The sequence below is a fragment of the Rhea americana genome, unplaced genomic scaffold (genome assembly GCF_003343005.1).
Source record: "Rhea americana isolate MKP2758 unplaced genomic scaffold, rheAme1 scaffold_1, whole genome shotgun sequence".
Taxonomy (NCBI): domain Eukaryota; kingdom Metazoa; phylum Chordata; class Aves; order Rheiformes; family Rheidae; genus Rhea; species Rhea americana.
Genome location: NW_028185038.1, coordinates 8,512,847 through 8,521,381, shown reverse-complemented (window position 1 = coordinate 8,521,381; position 8,535 = coordinate 8,512,847). Strand labels below are relative to the sequence as shown.

The 8,535-nt window shown below is 38.6% G+C and overlaps 1 non-coding gene across 1 annotated transcript; it reads right to left on the bottom strand.

Annotated features, from left to right (window-relative positions):
• Positions 1 to 1,621: 1,621 nt before the first annotated feature.
• On the bottom strand, positions 1,622 to 1,693 carry TRNAD-GUC (transfer RNA aspartic acid (anticodon GUC)). The gene has a single exon. It is a non-coding gene; the product is annotated as a tRNA-Asp (tRNA).
• Between the last annotated feature and the right edge of the window lie 6,842 nt (positions 1,694 to 8,535).

Genomic DNA, 8,535 nt, shown 5'->3' with positions numbered 1-8,535 from the left:
GATGTTATCACAGAATCACAGAAAGGTTGAGGTTGGAAGGGACTTCTGGAGATCATCTAGTCCAACAYCCCTCCTCAAGGAGGGTCACCTACAGCACGTTGCACAGGATCATGTCCAGGCAGGTTTTGAATATGTCCAGAGAAAGAGACTCCACAACCTCTCTGGGCAACCTGTTCCAGTGGTCTGTTCCCTTCACAGAAAAGTTTTTCCTCATGTTCAGAGAGAACTGCTTRTGTTTCAGATTGTGCCCATTGCCTCTTGTCCTACTGCTGGGCACCACTTAAACGAGTCCAGCCCCATCCTGTTGACACCCTCCCTTCAGATATTTGTACGCATTGATAATATTCCTCCCTCAGCCTTCGCTTCTCCAGGCTAAACAGGCCCAGCTCTCACAGCCTTTCCTTGTAAGAGAGATGCTCCAGTCCCTTCATCATCCTAGTAGTCCTCTGCTAGACTCCCTCCAGTAGCTCCATGTCTCTCTTGTACTGAGGATGCGCATGAGCAGTGCTCCAGATGTGGTTTCATCAGGGCTGAGTAGAGGGAGAGGATCACCTCCCTTGACCTGTTGGCAACACTCTTCCTAAYGCACCAGTATCAAAAAGTATCAAAAGCCTTCCTGAAGTCAAGGTAGACAACAGCCACTGTTCTCCCCTCATCTACCCAACCAGTCATTCCACCACAGAAGGCTACCAGATTGGTTAAGCATGAGTTCCCCTTGGTGAATCCATGCTGATTACTGCTATCACCTTCTTATCCTTCACATGCTTAGAAAGGGCAACCAGAATGAGCTATTTCATCATTTTTCCAGGGATCGAAGTGAGGCTGACCGGCCTGTAGTTCCCTGGGTSCTTCTTCTTGCCTTTTTTGAAGACTGGAGTGACACTTCTTTTTCCAGTCCTCAGGCACCTCTCCTGTTCTCCATGTCCTTTCAAAGATTATCAAGAGTGGCATAGCAATGACATCTGCTAGCTCCCTCAGCACTTGTGGGTGCATCCCATCCCATCCTATCCCATTTCATCCCATCCCATCAGGGCCCACGGACTTGTGGATGTCCAGTTTGCCTAAATGATCTCTAATCCAATTCTCCTCCATCAAGGAAAAGTCTTCCTTTCTCAAGACTTCCTCAGAGTCTCTAGGATCTGAGATTCCCAAGGGCTGRTCTTAGCAATAAAGATTGAAGCAAAGAAGGCATTCAATATTTCTGCCTTCTCTRTCTTTTAGCATCAGGATCCCTGCCTCATTCAGATTCAGTAACAGGCCCACATTGTCCATATGTATTTAAAGAAGTCCTTCTTGCTGTCCTTGACCTTGCTTGCCAGATTCAATTCCAAATGCACCTTGGCCTTCTTAGTCACGTTCCTTGCACACTCAGACGATGTTCCTGTAATGCTCCCAAGCAGCCTGTCCCTGCTTCCATCTTCTGTGCACTTTCTTCTGTTTTGCCAGGAACTCCTTGTTCACCCACACAGGTGTACTTTCCCCTTGACTTCCTGCTCACTGAGATGCACTGCTCTTGAGCTTGGAGGAAGCAATGCTTGAACGTTAACCAGCTCTCTTGGACATATCTCCCATGTAGGGCCCTATCTCATGGAATATCATAAAGAAAAATTCACTTTGCACTCTCCCCGTCAGGGAATCGAACCCTGGTCTCCCGCGTGACAGGCGGGGATACTCACCACTATACTAACGAGGAGGCAACATACCACCTGTACTTTAAGAYTGAGGGGCAAAATGATACCTCATTTCTAAGAGGAAAATATGTTGGGGAAGCAGTACCCATATAGAAAATACAGAATTTAATGAACAGAAGAGGGAGTGATCATATTCCTACTTTCCTATGCTTTCAACTTTAACTTAAAGCCTACATATGCAAGACATTTTTACTATATCTTCTCTAATTCCTTTCAAGAGTATTCACCAAGCTGATATTTCAAAATGAAAGCTTCATTGTTGCAATGCCACTCTCACTTTACTTAGGCTTGATTGCTTCACAGAATCTTGGCTATTATTTTATGACATTCAGAAAATGCTACATTGTAACCTTGAAATGAAATGGTCAGGTGAAAGAAAAGCTGTAATTTTATCTTATTAAATATATAATTTTAAAGGCCCAAATAAAAGCAAAATAATCCATTGTGACAAATCTGGGTTTACTTGCCTTTGATATTTTTCTTTTTTTCCACTCTTCTTCCAAAAGGAAATAAAAATTGAAAAGAAAATGAAGAATACTAGTATGTTGAAATAGTAATCTTATTAGGTTTTGTCAAAGTCAGAGCTCATTTTTTCTTAAGATTCCATACTGCCATTCATCTGAATTAATCAACTCATATACAAAATATGGTTCATACTTTGAAAAGGGCTTTTTTTCCCCACGAGATAGAGCTTAGACAATTAAAAGCAGATATAGTATGTCTTAGTGGARTGAAGTCAGCTGCCTCAACAAACAAGTCAGATTGACATAACAATTGGGTAAGACTTTCAAAGTAGTTGCTGTATTAGATGCGTCTCTCATCAACCATATTGCAACTTTCAATTTACATAATTAAACATAATTGCTTTTGCCAACTGCATAACATGATGAGCAAATGACAATCATTTTAAAAGGCTTTTAAAATACATTATTGTGAAGTGTTGCATCTTCAGACTAATACATGTCAAGATCCACTGAGGTAAAATACTATAGGATGTTCCCCATAAACAGAAATTGGCAGGCAATTTTGGTTTTTATATGGATGCCTTTCATTACTTTTTGTATAAAACATCACAGGGATCATCCACGTTCTATACAAGATTTTGCCAGCAGTTTTCTGTATATTTTTTTACAATTATAAAAAAAAGCACATATTTTTTTACCTACTACAATATGCACCTTTGCTGAGAAATTTAGCTGCAGAACCTAACTGCTGTATTATGTTCTCCATCATGCCTATGAGACTCCAGGGAAGTAAGAATGAGAAATTTATAACCGCAAAAAGAATCTTTTCACCCCTTTGGGTCTTGAAATACTTTAAATGGAACTGCAAGCATTATTACTTTAGCAGACAGTCATCTTTATTCTAACCACATTGATACTCACCCACCACTTGTCAGGGCACCCAAGAGCAGTAGCTCTTTTTTGTTTTAAAACAATCCATAATGAAACAGGTAGGAGTTGTATCAGTAGGTCTTCATTACTTCTCGGAGTTAGTGATCCAAAATGTTACTGAGGTAACTGGAAACATTTTAGTTCCATCAGAACTATTGTACCTGAGTTTGATCTCATAGCAAAATACATCRGAATTAATTTGATTGAATTCAACAGAAGTTAGGTCCTTTGACTCCAGTTGTGTTCTCCCTCCTGCCAGCAGTAAGTGTGCCTTTTRCACAGAAGCAAGTTTAGTGCCATGAAGTTTGTCTAGAGAAAAACTGCTGGAGAATAGTGCTCATGGGACTAGCAGCCTAGGAACTTTGTGTTGCATTTCTGAAGAAAGTTTCAAACAGACTTTCCCTTCTGTGAACTCCTGTCATGCCACATTTCTCTCTGAGCTGGCTTTAAGTCATGCAAAAGATAGAATCACCCTCACTTTTTCTATCCTTATAGGTATTTAAAAACCAAAATCTTTCCCATTTAGCACTTGTGAGAGTGAAATATAGTGCCTCAGAAAAGAATGTAATAAATGTTAATTAACAGTCTGGGAAGAACTCAAGGTTTAATGCTATGGGATTTCAGTGCTTATTTGGTTCAAATCTTTGCTACATGTAAATCACTTTCTAAATACCACAGGCTATAAATTCTGTCCTTGAACTCATAACATCTTGCCCCCATTCATTGGACGCTGTAGATTTTCTGAGYACAGTCACCCTTGGGATTTGTCCAGCACTCTTCATTAATGGGGAACCAAAAGCCTGGATCTCTCTTCGAGCCTAGAAGTTATCCCAGGCTGTAAAGAGACACCGATACTTATCTCTGCTTGATCTTATCATTTTGCTACCTCACTTGTCCAGATTATTTGTCTGAGATGCCCAGACTCTTCACCTCAGATTCAGCTCACTTATTTTTAGATATCTACTATAAACGAGAATATTTATCCTCAGTTCCTGTAAAATCAAGTTCCTGTAAAATCAATGGAGAAAGATAAGCAGCTCTCAAAAGCCATGCAGGACTTAGGTGAGTTGAGTCATGCCTTAGGGGTTTCCATCCTTCACTGACTGTATGAAGATGCTAGAAAAACTGGTCTTTTCATGTCAGCTCCTCAGCAAGGTGTGTAAAGTTATCTGTGACTGCTCTGCATGTCATGCAGTCTGACACCCTTAGCTGAATTCCATTTGCATGGGGTCAGCAGAGAGGAATCTGGTATTACTGTTTGCTCCTATTTGCGTTTGCTCCTTCTGGCACATTTTTCTGCATGTCATTTTTTCCATTACCTCCATGGATTAAAAGACAAACAGAAGTCCAACATGTAACATTATATAACACAAAGCAGTGACTTGTCTCAGAAAAGCAGATGGGATTCTTTAGTTCTCATTCACAAACATTTTACTTCAATTACCCTATCAGTATTGCCACAAATTTAAGATCTGGTTTCTAAAGGCTTCTTAATGAAACAGGAATTGTACTCTAATAGATACAGGTCTTTTCCGCCCAATCAACAAAGCAACCAAAGTGGCCATATTAAAATTTCTAACTTGAACTTTCACCAGGGTGAGGAATAGATTAAAATAAACAAGTTGTGCATTATGTAGTGCTAGCAAAAATTTGTTTTCTCTTATGTATTGCAGATGCACTAGAATTGGCAAGGACTGACCGTATGTTAGAGACTGAGAACTGACTTAAAGATTGTCCTAGTACGTAACAGAGTTTGGGAAACAGGGATGACTATAGGCGGAAACACCTGCACCATAGGCCAGTACTGACATTTTTGGCCCCTAAGGAGAAGTATAACCTGTTGATATCCCACAGATGCTTTGTCCTCTACCTGAGCTGAGGCGAAGAACGTAGGACATCATAATTTCATACCCGAAATAGTGGTATGAAAGACCAAACTGGAGACCAAACTCCTGGAACTGTTATCTAATCCATGCCGCCAAACCATGTAATGCCATCACAAGAGCACAGAGCTGACCCCAGGTGACATCTGGTCCCTCTCCAACACACATTTTTCATTTACTGAGCAGTCTCTCTCCCCCGTCCTGTTCTGCTAGTGTTTGAAGAATGTACTTATCTAAATTTATCTGTTCCTTCTGCAGTTATCATTAAGAAAGAATCTTTTGATTATCTTTCACATTGCATCATTGTACCCCTGATCAACMATCCCACCTACATACATTCTGTGAATGCCTTCAGACACCAACCCTGTTTATATATGCTGTCTTTTTCTTCAGCTAATAAAGTGGTGTCACACAACAGGTTTTTGTATCCCATCTGGCATGAATATAACACACAAACTGCTTAACCTGAGTCTGTGGATGATGTAACAGCTATTCTCCATCATTATTTAGAACATGATTTAACATTGTATTTAATACTAAAATTGAGCAGTAACACACTCCTGGCAGGAGCCTGTGGAGTATTAGATCTCTCCAGGTTTAGAAATGTGGGACGAAACAAGAGGCCAAAGGACTTTCTTTATTCCCAGAGTGTTTCTAGTGGTTTAGAAACACTGTGCTTAGCACATGCGTCTTACTGTGGAAAGGAAATGAAAGGCAAATAATAAGAAGAGAAGGCTCTCAATTAAAAATGCATAGGTACAACTTTTCTGACAGCAAAGCAAACAGATTTTTTGCCTACGACTAAATTCCACAATAATTATTGTTAATAATAGCAAGTTAATTAGATCTCCACTGTTCATAGAAGATTGCATTTGGAATATGATTTAGACATCATAACATATTGTGGAAGTTTTTCATAGTGGGAACTGCTTACCTAGTTTTTGAATCAATGACATTTTCCAAATGATGTGTAAAGTCCTATTGAGCCCTGCTAATATTTATCATTTCCATAGGCCATCTTCAGGCGGTGACCACTAAAAGTAAGCTAATTTTTACAATACCCTAAGGGAATAGTTGTACAAAGGACTGGTTTTACAGACGAATTTGAGCATCTTAAGACGCAAAAGGTCCATATTTACTAGGTTTACTGAAGTACCTAAGCAGAGCAGACTAYATCAAGACACTATCTTTGGCAGCCAAACCCAGCTGTGTTCCCAAATTTTCCTTGTCACATGGCTCAAACTGGTTATGTCCACATTGCTCGTAAGAATAAAATCCTAATCTGAGCAAGCCCTTCTGCTGTACTGGAGTGTCCTTCCTCACTAGGCCTGCAAGTCCCACTCATAGGAAGGTTGGACCTGTTATATTAYGGCTTGAACGTGAGCTCAGCTTTGCACTGGCCTAAGAGAGCAGCTGTTACCTGAGGCACCCAATACCCATCAATTTTCCTCCAGCTCAGCAAAGAGAAATTACTTCACCACCCTAACCAGCCTCACAGGTAAAAGCGGGATTACAACTCAAAAGTTTGAAACTCTAGTAGTGTCCCAGGAAGGCTATTTTTCACTACACAAAGACCTAGCATAAATGCCTCTAAAGTTCCCAGCATCTGTAATTCATGTTAATGTGAGAAACAACGATTTCAGAAGTACTTGTAGAAATTAGAGATAGAGAGGGATTTCACTGTAAAATAACTTATCTGTCACACATATGAACATATATATGAACTTTAATCTAAGCATTTTATGCTCCAGTCCCAAATTTGTCATTGGTTCAGTGTGTGCCTTTTAGGAAATAAGTTTATTCCCTGTTCCTCAGTTTCTCTTGTCTATCAGTGGAAGCCTYTAACCTAATAATTTGATAATTCTCACAGAGAAAAATATTCTGAGGCTTACTATATTAAGATAAATAAATCATACAAAGATGTTTGAAAAAGAACAGAGCATAAAYGTACAAGGATTTATCATAAAAATAATTACAATAAATACTTTATTGATGAGTATTGTCTAAAAAGTATGAAAGTTTATTAAATCGTCAGAGCAAATCTTCTGATTAAAGTTAGTCTTTTCATGARAAAATACTATGCAAGAAAAATACTAATATGAAATATTAGTTAATGTATATATCATATCAAAATAATGTAGCTGCATTGGCTAAAAGCATTAATAATATCACATTAAATACTTCAAAGTGCTAAATTATCTGCCACTGCAAGTCAYCAGAGGTCTCTTAACTCAAGCTGTGCTAAGATTCCTGCTCAGTTTAAAATCTGGGGGTTTTTTTGATGTTTTTACCTTTAATATATATTCTGTTCATATGTGTGTTAAGTGAAAACCAAGAAGAGGAGCCATGATAACTATCTCTGAAYAGCTGAAGTGCATCAATACCACGGAGGGAGAAGAATTACTTTAAGTGTCACAAGGTAATAACAAGAGGATAAGAACAGAATAGTTTAGGCTGAACATCAGCAAAAGATATCCTAATAATGATAAGCTCTATTGGTCTGTGGAATASTCTTTAAAGGGAAATAATAGAATCCTCATCTCCAGGGATATATATGAGTATACTGGAAAAACTATGAAATAAAACATTGCAGGAAACAATCCTAATGTGATCTGAGATGCAACAGATTATTGTAATTGGTTTTTGTCCATCTTTAATATCTGCAATTCACAGTGAACAGACCAAAAGAAAACAAATGACATACGTGTTCTGGATGTGCATTGGCACTGTCAGTTTGACAGATTAACATTTGGAAGACAGTTTTACAGACCTACTTATGATTCCATGAAAACATTTATTATTCAGAATATACATTGATAATAATTGATTATTTGTATTTAATTGTTCAAGCCTCTGTTCCTTCCCTTCACTGCTTGTAGGCCTCATCTAAAAAATATGGTAAATAAAGCTCTGATATTTATCTCTATAGATCTTGTCAAGGTATGATTGTTACGGAAATTATGTTGTCAGTGAAGTCTAATTTCCCCTGTATTTTTATCTTTATTGCCATGGATACTTTCATCCTTATAATCACTGATATACAGTATTGGAAGAATGATGTGTTTTGCGATATACTGATTTCTGGAAAAAAATAATGAAATTGGGGTCTTCCTCTAAATTGAGACTCTCGAAGTGAAAGAATTTTTCAGCATTTTTCATTGATAAGAAAAGGTCTTCAACTCTAGGACAGAGAAAAAAAAATACTGGTTAGCTTGACTGAGACCAGCAGCCACAAATTCAGTCTCTAGAAATGTTATGGTCACAGATCCTAGATGGATTTTCGTTCAGGAAGTCTCCTTATCTATTTTTTTTTTCTCCAAATCTGTATGCCACTTTCTAAGACATTCTTCAGAGAGGAACCTTTGAAGGTTACTCCAACTCCCACACAATGAAAAAGGCAAAGATTGATTTTTCCAGTTTTGTAGAGTGCTTTCATACTTCTAACAGTACAGACATGTCTTTTTTTCTTTGACCAGCCTGTGGTTCTGCTCACTTGCTGCTTTGCTGATCAGCATGTCTTGTAAAAGCCTCACAGTTTGCAGCTGCTTGAGCAGATAGACACTTAAA